The sequence below is a fragment of the Trichosurus vulpecula genome, chromosome 8, assembly GCF_011100635.1.
Source record: "Trichosurus vulpecula isolate mTriVul1 chromosome 8, mTriVul1.pri, whole genome shotgun sequence".
NCBI classification, from domain to species: domain Eukaryota; kingdom Metazoa; phylum Chordata; class Mammalia; order Diprotodontia; family Phalangeridae; genus Trichosurus; species Trichosurus vulpecula.
In genome coordinates this window covers 192,052,903-192,079,960 of record NC_050580.1, presented here as the reverse complement: position 1 = coordinate 192,079,960, position 27,058 = coordinate 192,052,903, and positions in this window count along the sequence as shown.

Below are 27,058 nucleotides of genomic sequence, written 5' to 3'. Positions count from 1 at the left end.
CAAACAGTGTCTTTCCACACTATCTAAGAATATGGGAGGGAGCAGAGCCTGACCTATGAACAAAGCCCCAGTAGAGAAATTATTTGCATGTACAAACAGAATGCTATATTTGATGAAGAAATATTACAGACAGAAAGAGATCCCAAAGGTAAATCAAGAAGAGAGTTACTCCATGACAATTCCAAGTAGAACCTCATATTATATGAAGGCCATAAAGACTACAGAAATACCTGGAAGAAATGAAGAAAGAGATATAAAATAAAGTAGGAACAAGGGAGAAAAATGTAGGAAGGAATATTAACAGCTTAGAATAGCAAACATTACCCAAGAATTAGATGCCCTGAAAATTAGAATAAAAAAAACAGAAAACAAGGATTCCATCATATAAAACAAACATTAAAATAAAATTGAAAGACTTAAAAAATAAGAAAATATAATATATATACTATTTTTTCAAAAGTTGTCCTGGAAAACAGATCAAGGATAGAGAACTTTAAAATCGTCAGACTACCTGAGAATCATGACAACAACAATAGAAGGGAAAAAAACCTGGTTACTATACTTCAAGAAATCAATAGGAAGAATGTACTGTTCACATCCTAAAAAAACACCTCAAAAAACAAACAAAAACAAAAGAAAACAAAAAACTTCCCAGGAATGTAAGAACCAAAATCTAGAACTTCCAGGTCAAAGAAAAAAACACTGCCAGGAGCCAGAAAGAAAGAATTCAAAAGAAAAAGTACAAGATAACCACGGACAGGATCACACATGACTTGATAGATAGTACTCAAAAGGAAAAGAGATCCTAAAATATAATGTTCCAAAAGGTAAAAGATAAAGGATCACAACCAAGAATAACAATCAGCAAAACTGATCATAAAGAGGAAAAAATACAAACCTTTAATAGAATAAGAGACTTTCAAGCTTTCTTCTTCTTTTTATTTTTTGGAGGGAGGAAGGCAAGGCAATTGGGGTTAAGTGACTTACCTAAGGTCACTGTATTGGGGATCCTTGAAGAGTTTGGTTTTTGTTTCCTTTGATTAATTCAGTGTCTTTGATTGAGTCTTACCAGGTGCTAAGCCCCAGGACCAAACCCCTATTAGGTGCTAAGCCTATGGTGTGAATTGATAACTAAGGTGGGGCCCTTGGTGGGGCCAATGAAAGGAGGTGCTAACACCAGAGCCAATCAAGAAGCCTAAGTTCTGGTTGCTCAGATGACATTTGATGAGTCTGAAACTGTATAAAAGGAGAAGACAGAGCTATTTGCTCAGGACTCTCATGCTTGGTGGTGTGCTGATGTGGAGACTCTGGGCAAGCTGTAATTAAAAGCCCTCCAGCTGAACTCAGATGTTGATGCTCTTTGGTAACTATGAATTGTATTTGGTCTGTTTGTAATTTGTTTGTATTTGCTCTGAAGTTCAGGGTGCTGGTTCTTTCCCCTGAACTAAGTGAATGATATTTATATGCTGGATTAAAGTAAGCTTGTTAACCCCTTAACGTTGCTTTCCTTAGTAAAGCAGATCAAAGTAACCTGGACTTGCAGTGTTCTGTGAGTTGGTTGTTGCTGGTTTTACACCCCCACAGCAGCGGCTAGCCAGATTGTTGAAATAGTCACACAGCTAGTAAGTGCGCCAAGTGTCTCAGGCTGGATTTGAACTCAGGTCCTCCTGACTCCAGGGCTGGTACTCTATTCACTGCACCTCTTTCAAGCATTCTTGATGAAAATACCAGAGATGAGTAGTCTTATAATCTTTAAAGAACTATATAAGTACTAGTTATTATCATTATTACTAAACTACTTAGCAAATATAACTAGTTAAACTAAGAATATATTAGATGGTGTGCTTTTTCTCTCCTTTGATCTCCCCTTCTCACAGCTATATAGTAAGTATATCAGTGTATATATCAGCCTAGATTCCCCTTTTCCTCCCTGGGTAACAGGCTATCACTGGTCTTTCATTGCCCCAAGATCTCTGTCTCTCTCCCTCAAGGCAGTGTCTTGAGATACGTTCCATGAGTCCTGTGTTGCCATCTCTCCCTCCCCTTCTATGGTTGATTTGAGCTTGTGCTCAGTGCTGCTTGCTCTGGGCATGAAAATTACCATATTTGGCTCTTATTTTCAGTAGGGTAGTTAGAGAGGAAGCCAGATTTCAAAATGTTAAACTAGAGATTCTTAACCTTTTTGTGTGACTCCTTTGGCAGACTGGAGAAACCTATGGACACTTCAGAACAACTTTTTTTTTAATGAGGAAGTGTGAAATTTCAGTTTAAAATTAGTGAAAATGTAAATTTTAGTTAAAAATTTCAGTGAAAATAAAGCTGTATTTTTTTCCATCCAAGTTCATGGATCTTCTGAAGTCTAGTCAACAGAGAAGGGTCCATGGACACCAGGTTAAGAACCTTTGGGTTTAAGAGTGGTTTTCAAGAAAGAAAAAACAGGTTGTTTTTTTTCTCAAGTAAAGGTGGAGAAAAGTACAATAAAAAGGTCATAAGGCATTGTTTGGATTTTTTGGGGGGGGGCGAAGGTTAGAGACACTCAAGTATGGTTGTAAACAAAAAGGGAAGGAGCTAGTGGAGAGAAAGGGAATGAAAGTACAAGATAAAAAGGGCATAGCTAAGGTTAATGAAAAAAGATCCCTGAAGAGATGGGAGAGGAAGTTACCAGTCGAAAGATTACAGATGGAGGAGCTAACCTTGGCAAGGGGGAGAGATTCTTCCCTAAACAACAAGAGGGAAGAAATCAAGGATGGGTGAAGAAAAAGAGACATTTTGAGTCTCTCTCAAGACCACAGGGGTAAAAACCAATTATTCAATCATCTGTTCTTCTAATAAATATTTTTTAATGTGACTTGATGAAGGAAGCAGCACATGGCAGGGGAAAGAGGCCTGTCTCTAGAACCAGAGGCCCCAAGTTCAGTCCCATCTCTGATGCTTCTGTGATCCGGGGCATGTCATTTAATCCCCTTGAATTTTGATTTCTTCCTATTTAAAACAATGAGGCTGTACTAGATGGCTTCCAACTCTAGCTCTATAATCCTCTGTGGGGAATTATAGGATGTATATGATATAGTGCCTGTCCTTAAGGAGCTTATAATATTGTTCCTAGAGGAGTTACTTTTACTTTAGGGGATCTGAATTGAATCTCCAATGAGCCTTCTATCACCCACTGTGATTTTTCACGTAGGGTATAGCAACCTTTACCCTACAGGTTAGACGTGCTTTCATGATGCTGGATGGCTAGGTTGGGATTCTGGGAGGATCCAACTATATCTGTTTTCTTTCATGACACTAGAAAAGTACAAAAAGTACAGTTTGGTTCCTATATTATGGCTGGTTGATATCAGCTGGTTAACGGACACTGAAGAACACACTGCATGGAGGCTGATGAGCAATAATACTAGGAATCCCCCATCCCTTCAAGGTTAATCCTAGGCTCTGAGAAGAGGGAGAATGGGATAGAGCAGTGCTGGACCTGGAGTCAGGAAGCCCTGAGATCACATCCAGCCTCATATACTTACTGATTGTGATGCTGGACAAGGCACTGTAACAACAATCTGCTAGCAGCTGCTGTAGGGGTGTAGGGGTGTAAGACCCACCAACATCCAGCACACAAAAAGCTGCCGAAACAAGTACTTCGATCTGCTTTTCTAAGGAAAGCAACTTTAAGGGGTTAACAATTTGAGCCCAGGACTTCCTGAATCTAAATCCAACCTTTTATCCACTGTACCACTCATCTGCCTTCTACGCTAATGAAGTCACAGAATTTGTTACCAAAATGTAAATACAATTAATTTTTAATTTTCCTTATTATATAAAGTCATCCTTTTGAATTTTTTAGGTCTATAATTCTTAGTGCTTTACAACAAAACCCCAGTTGTCCCATCCCAGTTATAATTCTGACATAAGTACAGTCACAGAACCAAAAAATCAGAAATAGATCAGAGAGATGATCTAGTTTCAATCACCTTGATTGACAGGTGAAGAAATTAAGGCTCAGAGGTGAAATTGTTTACCCAAGATCACTTAGCTAGCAGAGCAGAAGGGATAAACCCCAAGATTTAACCGAATCTTAGCCCTGTCCTGCTACAATCTATCATCTGTCTGGCCTATAGGGCATGCAGGAATTTTTACACCTTTCTGGAGGAGGGAGGGAACAGCAGAGGAGCCTAATTTCTTGGAAACTCTGTTTAATGACCTGACATCATGGGAATTTTCCTGGCCTGATTTGCAGAAGTGGTCCCACCCTTACCCTACATCTCTACTTTTTCTGGAGAATTCAAAGAACCCTTTAAAAGAATGCAAAGGTCAAATGAGATAATATACATAAAGTACATTAAAAGTACACCTTGTTATATAATATATTAACATGAATCTGAGGATAGAGAAGGGAACAGAAAGAGAAACACTCCCTGATGAGAGAACTAACAAATTCTCTTTGGAAAATACAGACTCAAGGCTTCAGATGACCAGAAAACAAGGCTACTGAAGCTTTTATTTTTCTACTATTCCAGTTGACTCAGTATTTATTTACCTAGCTCTATATTCCCCAAGTCCTCTACCCTGAAATTTCTGTAGCCCTCAAATTAATATGGAAAGAACATTGGACTTAGACCTCCAAGAAGCAAGGTCAAGGGCTCTCTCTCTGACACTTACCATGTGATATTCAAATGAATTAAACAAAAATTCCAAGTACCCCTTATATATAAAGCACCGAGGTTATCAAAATGATAGTAACAGCAAGAGCAACAACAAAATAATCCCTTGCCTCCTGATGTTCACATTCTATTAGGGGTATCCAACACGTAAGGGGATAGGGATAAGAACCGGGCTTGTGATTTCACTGGTATAGGGGAATTCCCTGGTGAAAAAATGACTTCTACAAATGCGGCCATTGCCTTTTCCACAACTTAGACTCTAAGTCTTAGAGCCTTAGAGATTTCCCCAGAGCACTGAGAGTAAGTGACTTGTCCAGGATCCCACAGCCTGTATGTATCATAGATAGGAAATGTAAACAGATAAGGAAACATAAGAGAACTTTAAAAAGCAGAGAACTCTAACCAAGGGGATCAGAAAAGGCTTTGAGTTGGAGAAGTCCCTGGAGCTGAGCCTTGAAGAAAGCTGAAAACCCTAAGAAATACACCTAAGGAATTTGGGCAAGCCATTTCAGCTCCATAGGTCTCATCTTGACAATAAAGGGTCAGAGGATTTCCAGCATCGTTAGTGCTGATATTCTAGGCAGACTGTGTATTTACCAGACATTTATTTCCAATTTCACCCCAGCACAACCTCCTGCAGCTGTCAAAATCATTGCTTAGAACTGAATTCAACACTAAACTGTTCACTGAGGGAACATCCTTGGAAATAGTGCCCAGTAATGATGCCCAATTTCACATGCTCTGACGGTGAAAATGCCAAGCATGATGCTGAATGGAAAGACTGAGTCAGACTTTTTAGCCCAGAGTGCAGAAGATGGAAGGAAGTGTATAACCAGTTACTGGAGGCCAAAGGAGGCTTGCCCTAGTGTTCAACCAAAACTTATTTCAGGGGCAAGTGACTCTGTGTCCCTTGCATTTGGTCACAATAGCTGCCCTTCCCTCATAGGACTCTAGCCTCTTAACGTGGTATCTTCCAAACAGTAGGTGCTTAATAACAGAACGATAAACCCGTATCAGGAAAAACTGAATTCAAACTCAATCTCAAACACTTTTACTAGTTGTCACTTAAGCAAATCATTGAAACTCTACCTCAGTTACCTCATCTGTGAAATGGAGGATAATAATAGCACCTACCTCCGAGGGTTATTGTGATGATAAAATGAGAACACGTGTAAAACATTTTGCAAAGCTTGAAGTACTAAATAAATGCTAGTGGTGGTGAATGTTGCTGCTGCTGTTGTTAATCTGTGGAATGGAATGGCATGGAATGGAATGGAATAGAATGGAATGGAATGGAATATAATGGAATGGAATGTCATGGTATGGAATAGAATGGAATAGAATGGTGTTGAATGTAATGGAAAGGAGTGGAATTCAATGGAATGCAGTTGAGTGGAATGGGATGAAATGGGATGGAATGGTCTGCCATGGAATGGAATGGAATGGAATGCAATGGAAGGTCATGGAATGGAATAGAATGAAATAGAATGGGATGGAAACGAATGCCATGGCTTGGCCTGGCATGGCATGGAATGGCATGGTATGGCATGAAATGGAAGGGAATGGCATGGTATGACATAGAATGGAATGCAATGGAATGGATTGTTATGGAATGGAATGACATGGAAAGGAATGGAATGGAATGGCATCGCATGGAATGGAATGTAATAGAATGGCACTAGGTGGCATGGCATGCCAGGTAATGGAATGAAATGGCATGAAAATGAATGGAATGGCATGGAATGGAATCGAATGGAATCGTTTGCCATGGCATGGAATAGAATGGTGTGCCATGGCATGGAATAGAATGGTGTGAAATGTAATCGAAATGAGTGATATTGAATGGAAGGCAGTGGAATGCAACAAAATGGAATGGAATGCAATGTCATGGAATGGCTTGGCATAGCATGGAATGGAATGGCATAGCATGGAATGGAATGTCATGGAATAGAAATGAATGGAATGGCATGGAATGGAATGGCATGCCATGGCATAGAAGAGAATGGTGTGGAATATAATTGAAAGGAGTGAAATTGAATGGAATGGAGTGGAATAGAATGGAATGGAGTCGAATGGAATGGGATGGAATGGAATGGCATGGTCTGGCATGGAATGGAATCGAAAGGCATGGAATGGAATACAGGGAAATGGAATGGGATGGTATGAATTCAATGGCATGGCATGGCATGGCATGGAATGGAATGGCATGGAATGGAATGGAATGGAATAGAATGCAATGGCATGGAATGGAATGGCTTGGCATGGACTGGAATGGAATGGCATGGAAAGAATTGTCATGGAGTGGAATGGAATGGAATTTCATGGTATGGCATATAATGGGATGGAATGCAATGGCTTGGAATGGAATGAAACTGCATGGAATGGAATGGTGTTGAATGGAATGGCATAGAATGGAATGGCATGCCATGGCATGGAACGGAATGGAATAAAATGGTGTCAAATGTAATGGAAAAGAGTGGAATTCAATGGAATGAGGTGGAATAGAATGGAATGGAGTCGAGTGGAATGGGATGAAATGGAATGGAATGGTCTTCCATGGAATGGCATGGAATGGAATGGAAGGGCATGAAATGGAATAGAATGAAATAGAATGGGATGTTTTGGCATGGCATGGCATGGAATGGAATGGAATGGCATGGTATGACATACAATGGAATGCAATCGAATGGATTGACATGGAATGGAATGGCATGGAAAGGAATGGAATGGAATGGCATCGCATGGAGTGGAATGAAATAGAATGGCATGGAGTGGAATGGCATGCCAGGTTATGGAATGGAATGGCATGCCATGGCATGGAATAGAATGGTGTGAAACGTAATGGAAATGAGTGGAATTGAATGCAAGGCAGTGGAACACAATGAAATGGAGTGGAATGCAATGGCATGGAATGGCTTGGCATGGCATGGAATGGAATGGTATGGAATGTCATGGAATGGAATGGAATGGAATGTCATGGCATTGAAGGGAATTACATAGAATCAAATTCCATCACCTGGCATGGAATGGAATGGAATAGAATGGTGTCAAATGTAATGGAAAAGAGTGGAATTCAATGGAATGAGGTGGAATAGAATGGAATGGAGTCGAGTGGAATGGGATGAAATGGAATGGAATGGTCTGCCATGGAATCGAATGGAATAGAATCGCATGGCAGGGAACGGAATGGCATGGCCTGGAATGGAATGGAATGGCATGGCATGGCATGGAATGGAATAGAATGAAATGAAATGGGATGGAATGGTGTGGAATGGAATTGAATGGAGTGAAATGGAATAGAATGGTATGGCATTGAATTGGATAGAATGGCATATAAAGCAATGGAATGGAATGGCATGGAATGGAATTGAGTGAAATAGAATGGCATGGAGTGGAATGGCATTCCAGGGAATGGAATGGAATGGAATGGCATGGCATGGAAATGAATGGAATGGCATAGAATGGAATAGCATGCCATGGCATGGAACAGAATGATGTGGAATGTAATTGAAAGGAGTGGAATTGAATGGAATGCAGTGGAATACAATGGAATGGAGTGGAATGGAATGGCATGGCAAAGAATAGAATTGCATGTCATGGACTGGAATGGTGTCGAGTAGAATGGCATGAAGTGGAATGGAATGGGATGGAATGGAGTGGAAGGGAATAGAATGGTATGGAATGGAGTGGAATGGCATGGTATGGCATAGAATCGAACGAAATGGCATGGAATGGTATGGAATGGAGAGGCATGAAATGGAATAGAATGGCTTGGAAATTAGTGGAATGCCATGGAATGGAATACCATGCCATGGCATAGAATGGCATGGGATAGAATTTTGAGGAATGGAATAGAATGGAGTGGAATGGAATGGAATGCAGTGGAATAGAATGGAATTGAGTGAAATGGAATGGGATGGAATCGAATCGAATCGAATGGCATGGTATGGCTGGAATGGAATGCAATGGTATGGAATGGAATGGAATTGAAGGGCATGGAATGGAATGGAATAGAATGAAATGGAATCGTATGGAATGGCATGGAATTGAATGGAATGGCATTGAATGGGATGGAACAGCGTGTAATGCAATTGAATGGAATTGTATGGAAACAAATGGAAATGAATAGAATGGAATGGCATGGAATGGAGTTTAATAGAATGGCATGCAATGGAATGGCATGCAAGGACATGGAATGGAATGGAATGGAATGGAATAGAAATGAATGGAAGGGCATGGAATGGAATGGCATGCCATGGCATGGAAGAGAATGGTGTGGAATGTAATCAAAAGGAGTGAAATTGAATGGAATGGAGTGGAATAGAATGGAATGGAGTGGAATGGTCTGGCATGGAATGGAATCGAAGAGCATGGAATGGAACAGAATCGAGGGCATGGAATGGAATAGAATGAAATGGAATGGGATGGATATGAATGTCATGGCATGGCATGGCATGGAATGGAATAGAATGCCATTGCATGTAACGAATGTAATGGCTTGGATTGGCATGGCCTGGAATATAATGGCATGGCATGGAATGGAGGGGACTGGAGTGGAATGGCGTGATATGGCATGGAATGGAATGAAGTGGCATGGAATGGAATGGAATGGCATGGAATGGCATGAAATGGAATGGAATGGCATGAAATGGCATGGAATGAAATAACATGGAATGGAATGGAATGTATGGCATGGAATGCATGGAATTTAATGGAGTGAAATGGAATGGAATAGTATGGCATTGAATGGAATGGAATGGAATGGAATGGAATGGAATGGAATGGAATGGCATGGAACGTATTGGAATGGAATGCAATAGAATGTAACACAATGGAAATAAATGGAAATGCATGGAATGGAATGGAATGGCATTGCATGGCCTGAAAAGAAATGGAATGGAGTAGCATAGCATGGAATGGAATTGCATGGCATGGAATGGCATGGAATGATATGGAATGGCATAGAATGCAATGGAATGAAATGGCATGGAATGGAATTGCATGGAATGCAATGGAATGTCATGGAATGACATGGCATGTTATGGAATGGCATGGCTTGGAATGGAATCGAATGGAATGGAATGCCACGGAATGGCATAGAATGGAATGGAATGGCATGGCATGGTATGTGTATGGCATGGAATGGAATGGCATGAAATGGCATGGCATGGGGTGGGGTGGCATGGCATGGAATGGCATGGCAATGAACTGAATGTCATGGCATGGAATAGAATTGCATAGAACGGAATGGAATGGCATGGATTGGAATCTAATGGAAAGAAATGGAATGGAATGGAATGGCATGGAATGGAATGAAATGGCTTGGCTTGGAGTGGAATGGCATGGAATGCATTTCATGGAATGGAATGGGGTGGCATGGAAGGGAATATCTTGGAATGGCATGGCATGGAATTGAATGGAATGGAATGGAATGTAACTGAATTGAACTAGAACTCTGGTCATAGAGAATCAACTTTATATAGGTACAACTCTCTCGCTGAGTCATCAAAACAAAATAGTCCTTTTCATTGGTCAATGCATCCAAGGATTACTGAACTTTTTACCAGGAGATCAATGATTGGGGAAACAACTCCACACACATGTTTTAAGTGTCTATTTTGTGTTCAGTACTGGGGCAGAGGCAAAGTTGAAAAAAATACAGTTCCTGCCCTCAAGGAGTTTACAGTCTAATGGGGGCTGGAAAGATAAGCCAGGTACATATTTAAGGGGAGGCCCTAATAAATCTGAGCAATTCCTTCGATAGAGTTCATGAGATTACAGGGTTACAGCCATTGTTTGGAGGCAACCGAAGGTTCCTAGGAAACTGACTGACAGAATCTCCTGCTTCTCCTGATAGCCTATAAATAATAATTGGTCATGCTTCCATGAGCTCTTGCTCTCCAGTATTACTTCTTTGCCATTATCCTGAATCTTCTTAGGAAATCATCCTGGGGAAGGGGTAGAAATTTCACCTCTTTTCCCAGGAGCAGAAAGGGGCCAGCAGTAGGAATATAGTGAGCTCTCTGCTTACATGCATCCTGGGAGGCAAATTCAAGGACACTGCACCAGAATTCCAGCTTAGAGAAGGGGGAAGGATTTTGAACTCTCTAGTCAGAGATGGGAGATTCCTGGGCAGAACCAGTTTTGGAAATTGCCTTGTGAGCAACCCCAAGTTCAAGAGTCCCTGGGTTCCTAAGTTTCGGCAGCAGACCTCCAAGAAAGAGATGATGATCTGCAATGCTTCTTGAGGAAAGAAGAGAACAAGCCATGTGGTCCCTGCATAGGGTGATATTTGCAGAACAAAACTACTGAGTCCAAACCGCCAGGTGGTACAAGAAACTGTACTCAGAGTGAGGAAGATCACGTTCAAATGCTAGACACTTTACAGTTGTATGACCCTAAGCAAATCATTAACCTCTCTCAGCCTCAGCTTTCCCAGCTATAAAAAAAGCATTTATGTTATAGGGTTATTATGAGGATACTTATTGGAATGACAAAGGGTCATCCCACCAGCAACCCCAAGGTCAGTTGGAACTCTTTCAGCAGGAATCAATAAGCTATTCATTTTATGTCTCTATTTGTTCCTGGGGACCTGTGAGCTTTTTGTATCACATGCTTAAAGACTGTCAATATCTAGTCTCCATTTTTCACATTAAGTGTAGGAGTTTGGGACCTTGTTAGACAAAATGGGGAAAACCTAAGTAAGAAGTTTACCTAAAATTCAATATGAAAATTTTCCTAGATTGACTCTGGGTGGGGACAAAGAGTCAGAGAGAGATGCTGACTCTCTTGAGTCCGTCGTGATCACTCCAGTCTATTAGAAGCTAGGAAGTACAGCGGATAGAGCATTGGACTTGTGGTCAAGAAGACTTGAGTTCAAATCCTGCCTCAGACATTCACCAGCTGCATGACCCCAACCAAGTCACTTAACCTCTCTGTGCCTCAATTTCTTCATCTATATAATAGGGTTAAAGTAGCACCTACCTCCCAGAGTTGTTGTGAGAATTAGATGAGATAAAATATGGGTAAGCCTTAAGTAAGTAAGCACTATATAAATGCTAGGCATTATTGTTAAAGCCCAGAGTCCTTTCAGGGACTCCAAAAGATGAATTGGGCTAAGAGAGAGTATCTTGAAGATTTGGCACTTTCCCTTGCTGTTCAGTCATTTTTCATTCATGCCTGACTCTTTGTGACCCCATTGGGGGTTTTCTTGGCAAAGATATTGGAGTTGTTTGCTATTTCCTTCTCCAGCTCATTTTACAGATGAGAAAACTGAGGCAAACAGGGTTAAGTGACTAAGACATAGCTAGTAAGTGTCTGAGGCTAGATTTGAACTCAGGGAGAGGAATCTTCTTGACTCCAGGTCCAACATTCTATCAACCATGCCACCTATCTACCAACACTTTCCATTACAGGGGGGAAAAACAACGGACCACTACCCCTGGCATAATGGAATTTTCCCAGTCTAGGAATTTACCCAATGTCCAACCTTATGATGGATGAAGATAGTGCCATGATAGGTGCTGATTATCTACCTAGATAGAATTGCCAAGTATACTCCAGAGTTGGGAAAAGGTAATGTCTATACTGTTAGAAGGGAGCCAATGGAGTAGAAGCTGATTATTCTATTGGTGGTTTCACTGCAGCTTCTTCTTCTTTATCCTAGTTATTTCCTTGTGTTAGCACTTCTGCAAGAAGGCAGATGAGCAAAGGAGGAGACATAAAACATGTGTAAGGAGACATTCCTTATCCACTTATCAACTCCTAGTGAGGATAGGCTAGTAGGATATGGGAAGATCTGGGTTCCACTGTTGGCTCTACTCAGTGTACCTTTCCCTCCTTACCCTTATTTGGAAATAAGGATGTCAAGACTATATGTTCTCTAAAGCAGGGTGGCCGAGTGGACAAGAAGACCTGTGTACAATAGTTACTGTAATTCTAGGCAAATCCATTAATCTCTCTGAAACTCAAAGTTTTCACTTTCCTAAAGTAAGAGGATTAGACTCAATTATCTCCACAATCCCTCTTACTCTTGATCCTATGACCCCATCCATCTCTATTAGTCTATGGTTTTGTAATTCTCATTGGGGAAATTTATAGAAATGATGCTCTAATTATGGGCTGAAATTAAGTTTTGCCCTTCTTACTGTTATTGTTTAATTATCTGCAAATTTCATTTATCTCAGGATGACTTTCTTCAGAATAGGTCTGAAAAATTTTCTTAATTTGTTTAATATTTCCAATGAAAGAACTCCTTCAAACAGGAAAAAATGACCAAAACAGTACACTGTGTAAGCTTCTTGGTAAATTGGGAGGCAGACAAAACATGACTGGTCTGCCTTCCTTTTTTGGTGTCCCCCTTACTAACTTCATCGTCTCCTCTTTCAGCTTGGTTAATTAAGCCCCTATTTGATGGGCAATCTGGTCTAGGCATTCTCCTAAGGAAGGGATGAGGAAGGGCGGGAGTAGGGAGGAAGGGAGTTAGGGAGAGAGGAAGAGAGGAAGGGAATTAAGGAAAGAGGGACAGAAGGAGGGAGGGAAGAAAAGAAAAAAGATTATAAACGCACATCGTCAACATAGAACCCAAAGCTGTTATTTCACATTGAATTAATATCGTGACTGTTTTTGCTGATGCGACTCTATGCCTTTTCCAGATACCAGCAGTACACAGATTATAGAACATAGAGAAGACCTAATTGTCACATTCTTTCTATGTAGTACCCCCACAGTCATACCATTAATGGAGAGTTTTATTAGACAAAGAAGTTGATGCCAAATGCAGAGCATGGTACCATGAAAAGGGAACACCATCCAGACAAGTTTTGATGTGAAGAAGGGGGTCAGAAAAGGCCCCAACATGGGGCACTGCCTTAAGAGAGTGCCTAGACCAGATTGGCCACCACAGACAGGCTTACTATTTAACCAAGGGGAAGCATAAAGACTCCTAGAGTGAAAGAAGAGATAATGTAACGAGTAAAGGGGACCCAAAAAAAAGCAAGGCAGACCAGTCAGATTTTTGCCTGCCTCTCAATTTACCAAGAAGCTTAAAGTATACATTTCCTTCTTATTTTTCCTATTTAGGGGAATTTTTTCACTGGAAATGTTAAATAAATTAAGGAAATTTTCAGATCTGTTCTGATGAAAACCATTCTGAGCTCCCTAATGAACATCCAGGTTGTGGTCCATTACAACGTCACTGAAAGCAAGGAAACAGTAGTGAATAGCCAGTGATGACCCATGCTATGCATCTGACTCATCTCCCAACTTAATCCCAAAGAAATACTGTAAACATTTTATTCTGACAGATTAACAGCTTGCTATCAAAGAGGTATTTGGTACGGCCACATTCTTCTGAAACAATTACCCTAGGAGGAAAAAGCTGTTCGCCATGACTGGAAGTTCACTTTCAGCAGGGAAACTGGAATATCCTCTCATTAAAGTAAAGAACAGCTTTGATTCCTCTTTCTCCTTGTGTTTTTGCTGTCACAACACGATGGTTTTAATTGCATTGTTAAGATTGGAGTCATCTCTTTTCCAGTAAGTGCCTCCAGCTGGCTCCCTGGCCAGCTCCCGGGGAACAGCTACTGGACACCTCATGGAAAACTCTTTTAAAAAAAAAAAAAACCACAGTATCAGAAACAACTCTATTTGAAGGTTTCAAACTAGGAATTTTATCTTATCTGCCTTGATTCTTTGTTGTTGTTGTTCAGTAGTTTCAGTCATATCTGACTCTTTGTAACCCCATTTTGGGGTTTTCTTGGCAAAGATATTGGAGTGCTTTGCCATTCCTTCTCCAACTCATTTTGTATATGAGGAAACTGAGGCAGGGTTGAGTGACTTGCCATTTCCTTCTCCAGCTCTTTTGACAAATGAGGAAACTGAGGCAAACAGGGTGAAGTGACTTGTCCGGGTTCACACAGCTAGGAAGTATCTCAGGTCAGATTTGAACTCAGGTCTTCCTGAACCCAGGCCCTGCACGACCTAGATCCCCCCCATTAGTTCTGCCACTAATCTTCTTTACTCGTCCTTTATACTATCACTAGACCAGTATTTCTTATGCAAAGATCTCATCCTGACATTCTCCTAGTTAAAAGGCATTACCAGCTCCCTATTGCCTACAGAATAAAGTTCAACTTATTTTGCCCGGCATTGAGACTGTATCTAGCTGGCCACCACATTTTAAGAAGGACACTAACATGTTATGAGATCACATATTTATATCTGGAAGAGACCTTGGGGCTCTGTAAAGTTGAGATTCACATTCAAGCTTTCTGAGACAAAATCTGACATTTTCTCTACTGCACTACCAGGTGAGAACAACCAGGATGGTGAAGAGATTTAGAATCATACCATAAAATGATAAGTTGAAGAAACCGAGGCTGCTAGACCTGGAGAAGAAAATAATTAGGGGGATACACATTCTCTGACTTCAAGTATTCCTCAGGCTGTCACATGGAACTGGCATTGGATGAGGTGTGAGCTGGGAAAGGTTTAACAATCTTCAGTCAGAAAAAAAAGTACATGTAACACACTTTTAAGTTATTATAATCTACATTATTAACACTTTCTTAAGTCTAGGCAATCAACAAAACAACAAACCAAGCCTTGACTTTTAGCATTTGCTGATTCACCATGTTGCTAATTCAGGCCTTGACTGACAACTCCACCCTCAACCTCCCCTTGCCTCTGATTAAAGGGCTGGAATACCAAACTCCTCCCAATGCCTTCCTTTATAGAAGGCAGAAACAGGGCTTTGGAGTTTGCTCCACTCTGTATCTGCTGCTCTGCCTGGATCTCCACATGTTCCCTCCCCTTCTTTCTCTTTCCTGCCTCATTTTGTGTTGTCTCACCTTCTCCCCCTGCCCTTTAGAATGTCAGCTCCTTGAGGGTAGGGATTCTTTTTATCAATTGTATTGCTAACACTTAGCATGGTGCCTGGCACATCGAAAGTTCTTAATAAATTTTTTAAATTGGATTAGATTTCTAAGGTATAAATGTTCACACTGAAAATTTAACAGTTGACTGGTGTGCTGACTTCAGGCCACCCCCAGATTAGATGTATCTCATTTGGCCCCAGAAGATAGAACTTGGAGCAAGGAGTAGAAGTTATAGAAAGGCCAAATTTAACTCAAATGAATGAAAAAACTTCCTAATAATCTGCCAAAGAACAGAATCGGCTGCCCTGGTTAGCAATTATTCACCATTCCTTATTCAAAGAAAGGCCAAATGAGTACTCGCCCAAGATACTTTAAGAAAATTCCTGTTTGGGTACAAGATGGTTTGGATGTCTGAGAGTCTGTGGTTTTCAAGACAATGATATTTTAGAGTTGGAAAGAACCTCTTTTATCCAGACCTATGATACATATACTGGTGCAGTGAACTCACAGTTAGGGAACTCCTTCTACCAAGTTCAGCAACTGACTACTTTCCAACTGATAGTTGCCCTGGAATTATCTGCAAAAGCCCTGCAAGCTCTGCAACTTGGAGAGTTGCCAAGGTAATTTTGAGGTTAAGTGACTTACCCAGGACAACACAGCTAGTATATATGTCAGAAGATGGACTTGAATTCAGGTCTTTCGCACTCTGAGGCCACTTCTCTATCCATCATGATATACCGTCTCTCAGGAAAAACAAGAGAAATAATAAATAATGTTTATATAGCCCTTTATATAATTTATGAAGTGTGTGTATTAGTCCACATGATCTCCTCACATTTTACAATAATTCTGAGGTAAGTAGGAGTGTGCTGGAGCCAGCTATATAGGCTCTTGATAGCCAATCCTTAAACGTTCAGTGTGAACATTTATGCCTCTGGAAATCAGCAAAATCCTACAAATCAAGGCTTGATTTATTTTGTTGATTTCTGGACTTAGGAAAGTGATGAATAAAATGAACATTTAACAACATGGCTCTAGATGGCTATGATTATCCTTGCTTTACAGATGTGAAAACTGAAGTTCAGAAGCTTACCCGCAGTTATAAAGTAGTAAGTGCAAGTATTCAAACCTAGGTCTTCATTCCAATTGGAGCATGTTATCTAGTAAATCATACTGCTTCCTCCATCATTCCCATTCTACAGATGAGAAGTCAAGTCAAGACATCACCCTTCTGATGTCATTGGTCCTCTTTGAGAGTGAGGGGTGAAGGACAATCTGTAAGTAGTAGTAGCTGCCCCCTGGGGACCTGACCAGCCAGTTCCAGTTGGGCAATGCAGCTATTTCTTCTTCTTCTTCCTCCTCCTTCTCATCCACATGGGGATTCATACCCTTACTCGTGGGTGCTCTGTCCAAAGGAATATACATTTTGATCACTTATACTTCACAAGGTAACTTGAAGTTTGTAGGCTAGATTTTTTTTCTTCCCTACTTATTTATTCTATCATTTAAAAAAAACTGAGACAACTCTTTTGTCTCATGAAGTTTTCATTTATGATTTCTTTTTTTTCTTTTATGATTTCTTGAAATATAGCTATGGAAAACAAGGCTTTGAAGAAGCCCATTGGGATTGGAGCTACTATGCCTTTAAACACAAATCACTCTGGCTTTCACTGATTGGCCAATAATAGGTCCCAGCCCAAGTCTCGCTTGCTCATTCTTTGGGTTTTGAAGGCTCAGAGTGAATGTAAACAGCAATTGTTTCTGTTCTGGCCAGAAATTCTGAGGGTCTTCCCTCCCAGATTGATTCTTTTGCGAAGGCAAATTAGACCATCTTTTGCTTCTGTTCTTCCATAGCCTCTAGTTACTGAATGGGTGTTGCCTCAGACAAATTGAGGCCTGGGAGAGATCTAGTTTAAAAGGGCCAGAGCCTCCTGCTGCATCCAGGGCCTTCACCAGTCATCCTGACCTATGTCTTGCCACTGGACTCCAATAATTTTGGAGGAGAGCATGAGGCTGGTGACATTGCGTAGCTCTGTCTCACTTAAGTCCAATTCACTTGCAAGTCAAGACATCACCCACCTGATGTCATTGATCCTCTTTGAGAAGGAAGGATGAACCACAACAACAGATGAGGAAACTAAGGCCAAAAGAGGTAAAGTGATTGCAAAATGATCCTCGGAGATTAAGTGAAAAGGCAAAATTTTAATACTTACAGGCCTCCTGAGTACCGGCAAGTAGATATTTTCAAGGGTGCTTTAGGCCGCATTGGAACCAAGCGATTGAATAAATCCTCCCTTTCCATTGTTAAATTCTTCTGTCCTGCGCATATATGCCTTTGGCTTTTTTTTTCCTTTTTTCTTCTTTCTTTTGGGAAATAGCTTGTAAACACATTCATAATCCGACCAATGCCATTTTTCTGGCAATAATTCTGTTTCTATTTATACACATGCATGGATTTAAATACCAGTCAAGTTCTTGTGTGGTTAGTATTGGATTTGGGGGTTTGGGTGAGTGCTAAAGGGCTTTGTGGTTTCGTTCTTTTATTTCAGGAAATATTAACTCGAGCTTTCCTCGCCATGGTTTTGTTTCTGAATGTGGGGAGCTAATTCTTGATCCCTGCTGCTGCTATTCATTTTTCACAGGGGCTGGAGAGATCCATCTTTAGGATTTGGTCTCAATACATGACAAGACTGAGGTACCATTTCTAACCCAGCCTCCAATTTTAGCCTATGATATCAGATGTCATCGGTTATCAATGTTCAAATTCAGGCGCTATTGTCTGATGTCATCATTCTTTGAGAGAATACCATCTGCGCCATCTGGAAATAAGTTTTCATCTTTCAATTAGAGACTTTAAGATCTAAATGTGTCAGTTCTCTTATGGGGCCAGCTTAGATGTTAGAGCATGTTTTTTGAAGCTTACTGATTTCAATCTGTTTCACTTAATCCCTACTCTTCCCTTGAGTCACCTGTGAGGTAGAATTAGGGGGAAGAATGGTACATACATATATATATATATATATGTATATATATGTGAGTGTGTGTGTACACCTATATGCATAAATATGTGTATATATACATATACATGTGTATATGTATACATACACACATTATATATATATCACTGTCTGAGCCAGTCTTTTCCAAAAGTCATGTCTAATTTTTATTGCCACCTATGAGCTTTACCCTGACTCTTCTCTTTATTGAGAAGCTCTCCCAGAGCTGGCATCTCTGAGCTCTTCCAAGGACTCATAGGTTCGATGTAAAAACCAGTTCTCCACTTGTAAATGTCTCGAGCCTCTCCTTATATGTATCTTCGGCCAACAATGGATGGACTCAGTGATTTTCACTTACTGTGGTATCACTGCCTAGAATGATATTAGGTTCAGTTCTCTTGTGTCTCTGCATCTGATGACAAGATTACAAAAAACTGCATGACCTGATGTTAGATCTATAATTGGGGATTTTTTTCACCTGTGTCAAAACGAGTTGGGGTGAAGAAAGAAATGTAGTGCAGAGGACAATCTGACCTCAGGTCATAGAATCTTACTGGAAAGAACCTTGGAGGTCGTCCAGACCCATCACCTCCTTTTATAGATGGGGAAAGTGAAGACCAGAGGGTAAGGAGCTTGTCCAAAGGTGCACAGGGAATAACTGGCAGAAGTAAGATTTGAACTCAGGTCTTGTGACACCAAAAAAACAGTTCATCCCCAGAGAATCCACAAAAAGGATGAGAGAAAGATGTCACCCAGGAAAGGTAACTCCAGCTAAAAGATCCTGGGAGAGTGCACCTGGATGGTCAAAATGTTTAGTGGTGGGAGCCAACAGAAAACTGAGAGTCTGGGTATAGGAATAGCAGTTGCTGCAGGAAGTGTGTCCCCCTCAGTTATCAGCAAATCCAAACAAAGCCCCATTCACCCTATGCTAGTTACAGTTCATCCTGTTACCAGCCCTGGTTTATCAGGGCAGTGATGTTTAAGGGAAGATGGGCCTTGGACCATACCATTTCAGTGGCTGCCTCTTCTGCCTAGGACCAGCTCTAAGGGCAGTAATGAAGCTGCTCACAGGCCCTGCTTATGATCTAGTGGGGGAAGAGAAGAGAATGTTAGTCATAGCTCCCACGTGGCCTTCGCATGTGAGATGTCCCAGCTCTCCAAACCCACTGAGAAGTCACTGGCTTGTAACTTGCTCTCCAGACTTCTCAGTTTAAATTCTAGTTTCCTAAACTCAATGTACTTTTCCCTGCCTCAAACCACCATTGCAGTAAAAGTTTAACTAGTGAATAAGAGGCTGAAAAGAAGGATTGGGGAGATACAAAGAGTGATGATGATATAGACCTTCCTCTTAAGGGGCTTCCACATTTAGTAGTCCCATCAGAAGACCTACATTGAGACAGATAGGTGCACAGTAGATAGAGCTCTGGACTTGGAACCAGGAAGATCTAATTCAAATCCTGCCTCAAACATTTACTAGCTGTATGACCCTGGGCAAGTCATTTAACCTCTATCCAGTTTCCTTAAATGAAAAAAAATGAAATCAGTTTGTACCACTGATATAACACTCATCACTTATGGATTTCCTAGCTTGCAAGGACCTCAAGAATCTACCCCCCACCTGTACGAATTGTAAGGATGCCCTATGCCCCCTGACATGGCACTTTGCAAAGGTTAATCTTTCTTGGACTTTTGCATCTACTCTGCAAAATGGAGAAGAAAGAAGAGAATTTGGATGTGCTTTGCAGCCCAATTTCTCTTTCCCTATTCCCAAAATCATACCCAATCAAGTAAAATGATGATCATTTAACCAGATGATAGTTATCAGATAGCATGCAAAAGCAAAGCATCTTTCACCCTCCCAGGAGTTTCCTTCGAACTCTCACAGCTTTCTAATGCACTCACATCCTCTACTCTGTATTCTTAATCCTGTGGCTGCATATCTAAAAATAACAATAATAGCTAGTGCTTCTACAGAGCTATAAGGTTTGCAAAGTGCTTTACGAATATTGTCTCATTTGACCCTCACCACTTTGAGAGGTAGATGTCATTGTTATCCCCATTTTTCATTTCAGAAAACTGAGGCAGATAGAGGTTAAATGACTTGCCCAGGGTCACACAGCTAGTAAATGTTTGAGGCAGGATTTTAATTCAGATCTTCCTGGTGCCAAATCCAGAGCTCTATCTACTGTGCCACCTATCTGTCTCAATGTAGGTCTTCTGGTGGAACTACTAAACATGTAAGTGCCTTAGGAGAAGAATTATGTAATCTCTCTGTGTCCTCCCACACACTTCCCTCAGCACCTAGCTACTTTGCCTCATGGGTAGTAGAATGTAAGGTTCTTGAAGGGGGGACAGTTTTGTTTTTGTCTTTGAATCTATTTTGGGCCAAGCTTTATTCAGACCAATCTGATGGTTCAGATTTGGTTCTAAAACAACCTAAGATACTAGTAAATGATCTATCTAATAAAAGAAGGTTTACTTAACACTGTCAAGGAAAGGTTGTTCAGCGAAGATACATCATTGATTCAGGAATCAAAATTTTTATTTCTTTGAGCTGAGTGCTCACACGTAAGGCGATGGCTCCCCCACATGGACAGGAGGAGAGGAGGGGGTGGGAGGAAGAGGAGGAGGAAGAAACAACCTCAGTGCCCAACTGGTGAGGAGATGGGAGAGGCAGAGGAGGCAGATTACCTGTAGCGGGGAGTAGGAGGAAGATACTACAAGTTCAGAGAACAACTAATAAAACAGTGCTGCAAGTTACTGCAATCTAACCAGTCTAGAGTAACCCTCATGGTAGAGTTATCTCTAGTTTCAGAAGGCTCCTAGCAAGGGAGTGAAGAATCCAGAGGTTGAGGAGTAGAGTAAGGATAATGTGGGTATGGCCTGTGTATCTCATAAAATGAAACATATGGATCCATTTAGATTTGGAGCCAGAAGAGAACTCAGAAGCCACCTAATCCAGTCCTCCATTTTACAGACAAGCAAACCAATGCCCAGAGTGATTTACTAAGATTCATATAAGCACAGTAGAACTAGATCTCAAACCCTGATCTCTACTCCCAAACCACACTGTCTCCTGAAAAATACCTCCTTTGCAATGTTTTGGCTTTTGAATGATTATGAAAATCCTTCAACCCTCTCTTCTTCTTTTCTAGAGTATTATAATCATTTCTTACCTGTTCTTACTGTTTTCATCCCTTCTCTTATCCAGTGCATCCTTCACACTACCTTCACTCAAGTACTCTTCCTATGGTCTATCATTGTCATGTCACCAACTCTACTCAAAAACATTCAAAGGCTCCCCTTTCCATTCCAAATAAAGTATCATCTCAAGACTAGCATTCAAGACTCTCCTCAGTTTGGCTCAAACCTCCTAGTTCACTCATACCTTATAAGATTCCCTGGCCTGCATGTTAGCCACATGGAATTACTACACATTCTACATTCCAAGCTTCCCTTCCCCATTTTCAGGGGCCTTTGCTTACACTGTTTCACAAGTCAGGAATGGACTTCAGTCCCTACCATCTCCATCTTTGGAAGTCCATTCCTTCCTTCAAGATCTAACTCAGATGTCACTTCATTTCTGAGGCTTCTCTAACAGATTCTCAACCCTGAGCAAAAGTCTTTCCTTCCTCAAACACTCTGCCCAGATCTCTTTTTCATGTTTGTATTTGTATACCTTTCCTTCACCCCATTCCATTATAAGGTCCTTGAGAGCCAGACCTATGTTATATCTATCATTGTATCCTGAGCACTTTACAAGACCTTTCACCTATCAGGTCCTTAAGAAATATTTATTGCACTGGAATTTGCATTAAATAACAAGATTGAGGATGAAACTCCAATAGCTTTGAAAGCTATGCAATGAATTTACTGTATTATATACATATTGTTAAAAGTATACTACATATAATTGAGAGCCCCAGTTACATGTATAACCCCGAGGTTTTTTTATGTTCTACTATGTATATAGAAATGCTGATTTTATCTGGCATTTTTTAAGCTCATAATAAGAAATAATTCATTAAAAGTTAACAAAAAAATACATCCTCTACCTTCATGCTTTCCTTAGGGTCATTGATCAGTGAAAGTAGAAAATTTCTGAAGTAGAAGGCATATGGATGGGATGTTGTGTTGCTGAGATAGGAAGGACTTATACCATCCCGGAAGCTAAGCGATGGTTCTGGTTCCCATTTTAGGTCATAAGTAAGCTGACTACTTGAGTCCAAACATATCCATCATCCTTCTATACTAGGACCACACTCATTTTGGATACAGGAGGCAGTTCTTTCTGCCTTCACCCAGAGCAACTGCATATACGGGAACTAACAACCCAGGGAGGTGCCCACCTGCAGTGCCAAGTGAAATTCCATACCCCCGCTCCATCCAGCTGCAGGCACCAATACCCACATAGCAAGAGGCCAGCGTCACTCCAGAGCCAGAGAGCACACCCTTCTCCAAGCCACAGAGCCCACAACTGGCTCGAGCTCATTCAGTAGAAAATATAAGCATCTCAGATGGCTTGCCTCCAAATTCTCCTAGCTGGCTCTTACCTTATTTTGCCTCTTACTCCTCCTGGAATGTTCTCTTCTTTATACCCATGTTTTCAAGTGGTATTTAGCAGGGTACAACATTCTTCCTCATGGGGATGACTGGAAGTCCTCTGCTTATGAAACTTACTTCCCTTTGTGGACCCTTGTAGAAGTGAGACAACCCTTGCTAGCTTTCAGAGCCCCCAGTGAAAGGGGTCCAGACAGAGCCACAAGCTATCCAAGCTAACTAAAGTTCACAAAGGCTCAAACCAAGGAGGTAAAATGGTTTAAAAAAATGATATGTCTCCCATAAGTCTGTCTCCATATAATTGATAGATGGATTGGCTGTGAAAAAAAAATCTGATTGCTTAATAAGCATTTTCTCAGCACTTGCTGTGTAGAGAAGATTACATTAAGCACTATGGGAAAATGAAGGAAACAAAAGATAATGCCTGCCCTATAAGAGCTTACAATCTATTTGAGGGTCAAATAGATTCTAATTTTCCAAAAGGCAGAAGAAGCCAGATTCTTCCTACCACAGGCCAATGAACTTACTTTGAGTTCCTGGTTATTGTTGTTGAGTCATTCAGTCATTTCCAACTCTCTGTGACCCCATGGACCATAGCACACAAGGTCCTTCTGCCCTCCACTCTCTCTCAAAATCTGTCCAAGTTCATGTGCATTATTTTTATGACACTATCTATCCATCTCATCCTCTGTTGTCCCCCTTTTCCTTTTGCATCCAATCTTTCCTGATAACATTATAAAATTTGCTCCAGTTATTCTGGAAAACAATTTGGAACTACATCCAAAATATTACCGAAATGTGCATACTCTGATACACCTTTTACCACTACTAGACTCATACTCCAAAGAAACCAAAGAGGAAAAGGATCTATAGGTACAAAAACTTGTATAGCCCCTCTTTCTGTGGTAACCCAAAATCAGAAACTAAGGGACTTTCCTCCTTATTTGGGAATGGTTAAACAAATTGTGGTATGGGGATGTCATGGATTATTATTGTGTCATAAGAAATGATGGAATAGTTTCAGAGAAACCTAGAAAAGCTTCTATGACCCAAAACAGAACAAAGTGAACAGAACTAGGAGAAAAATAACTTTGAAAGACTTTGGAACCCTGAGCAACACAATAGCAAACCTCAAATCCAAAAGAATGAAGGAAAACCATGCCACTCACCTCTTGCCAGAAATTGATGAATTTCAAATATAGAGACATATATTTTCCAGAATGGCCAACGAAAGAAGGTATTTTGTCAGGCTATGAGGTAATGTCCTAAGAGATTTATTTATTGGGTCTAGTTTTTATTTTTTTAAAAACTAGATCAGTGGTAGGTGTGGAGAGGTGGTTGAAGGCAGATAAATAAGCAAATAAATAAACAAAAGAATAGACAAATGAAAGAAAGAATTTTTATACTAAAAAATTCTAAAATTTATTATTTAGAGACATAGTTTGTGAGCATTTAGAAGATAAGGCAACAGAGGTTGTAAATAATAAGCTAAAATGATTTCTTCAAGAACAAGGCATGATCAGTCTTGGTCCTAGAAAAGAGATGAAACATACTTTGCTCCTCTTTCTAGAGTAACTGATGAGAAGGGAATATCTCACATGTCATCAAAAGCTTCACAAGTCAGTCCTACTTAAACATTTTTCTTTGTTACAAGGACAGATATGAAGAAAGGTACCAAAGGATTGGTAATATGAAGACACTAATGTGATGTAAAAAACAAAAGGTATCTGTAAACTTTTTTTAATAAAAGTCACAATAAACTAACCTTATATTCATTTTTTGACAATTACTGGACTGATAATAAAAACTCATGTTTACGTATCACTTTGAGCTAGCAGGCAGCTAGGTAATGGCGAGAAAGCTGGACTTGGAGTCAGGAAGACCCGAGTTCAAATCCAGCCTTAGACACTTACTATCTGTGTGACTCTGGGCAAGTCATCCTCCATCAGCCTCAGTTACCTCATCTGTAAAGTGAGGATAACGATAACACCCAGGGTTCTAATGAGGATAAAGTGAGATAATATTTGTAAAGTGATTTGCAAACCTTAAAGCACAATATAAATGTAGTTGTTATTAATTATTATTATTATTATTATTATCATTATTGAAAAGCACTTTCCTCAAAACGATCCTTAGAGTTAGGCATGATAAGTATTTTTATCCCGTTTTTACAGATGAGGAATCAGAGATTCAGAGAGGGAGGATAACTTGGCCAGTCTCAACACCTGTAGTCTTGGGGCTGGGGTTTATAACCAGGTCTCTCCTGATTCTAGGGCCAGTTATCTTTCCACTGATCCTTTCTTCTGCCACTCAAGGGTAAGGAAATGCTATAAACAGAGTATAGCTGGATTTCGATTGTGCTCATGGCAAGTCAGTCAATTAGCACTTACTAAGTACCTACTATGTGCCGAACACTGTGCTAAGTGCTGGGGAAAGAAAGAAAGGCAAATACTGGTACCTACGTTCAAGAAGTCCAAGGTCTAATGGGCAAGATGAAAAGATGCGGCCTAGATAATGAAGGCACAGTTAGATAGATTCAGAACTGATTGAACATCAAGCCTCAGAGAGAGGTAATTGATAAATCAAAAAATTCAACCTGGAAGAAAGTTGATATAGTCTCATCTTACTCTAGCAGATGTCTCAGGAATCTATTCTTGGTTCTATCCTATTAAAAATATTTCAATAACTTTGATGAAGTTTTAAATGGCACAAGTATCAATTTCATATGACAGAAAGCTAGGAGGAATAGGCAAAAGATCAGATGACAAAATCAGCATCTGAAAATATCTCGAAAGGCTAGAACAATGAGCTAAAATCTAATGGCAGGCAGTTTAATGGAGGTAAATATAATATCCCACGTGGGTTCAAAGAGTCAACACCATGGGTATTGGAAGGACAAGCTCTGAGCAGAGAACAATGTTTGTGAAATAGGCCTGGGGCGGGGCAGGGGGTGAATGAATTACAAGATCGATATTGGTCAGCGACGTGACAGGGCAGCTGAGAAGCAGACAGTGGGCTGGGCTTTCTTGAAAGATGTTCAATGCTCAGAACAAGGGAGGTTATCATCCTCTCTATTCTGCCCTTTCATGATGCATCTGGAGTGTCATATCAGATCCCGAGCACCACATTTTAGGAAGGACATCAGCAAACTGGAAAACAGAGGAGAGCAAACAGGACAGTGAAGGGACTCAAAACTATCCCATTAAGGGGATACATTGAAATAACTAAAGATGTTTAGCTTGAAGATGAAAAGACTTGAAGGAGACCCGATAGTTTCCTCTAAGTATTTGAAGAATGGATTAAACTTGTCAGGCCTGGCCCCAGAAGGAAGAATTTAAGAATAAATGTACATTGTAAGTATATGGATTTGGGGTCCACTATAAGGTCTTCCCAAAGTGGAACTGAGTGCCTTGATAGATAAAGTTCCCCATTCCTAAAGGTGTTTGAGTGGAGGTTGAATGAACGCAGGGAAGGCAGGGCAATTGGAGTCAAGTGACTTGTCCAAGGTCACACAACTAGTAAGTGTGTCAAATGTCTGAGGCCAGATTTGAACTCAGGTGCTCCTGACTCCAGGGCCAGTGCTTTACTCACTGCGGATGAACACTTTACAAGGACTCCTATTCGGGTATAGGATGAATTAGACATCCTCTAAGACCCCTTCTTAGAGCCTATAATTTTTCAGGTGTAAATTAGAAACAGAAGAAAGCAGCACACAATCCAGGCTCAGGCTTCCTGAGCTAGTGCTATCAAAGGCTCCTTGAACCCCACCTGGACCTGTAAACAATGAAGTACAATCAGTGGCACTGTGAATTGTAAGTCATAGTGGTACTTCACAGTGTATAGGAAGTTTTTCTATTTATCTATTTGCACATACATCTATTTTCTATTAGGACAGTGACCTTTTTCTAGGCGTGTCAAACTAATCTTCCAGGTTCAAAACTGTTTTATATAAGATAGTGTTGAAGGTTAT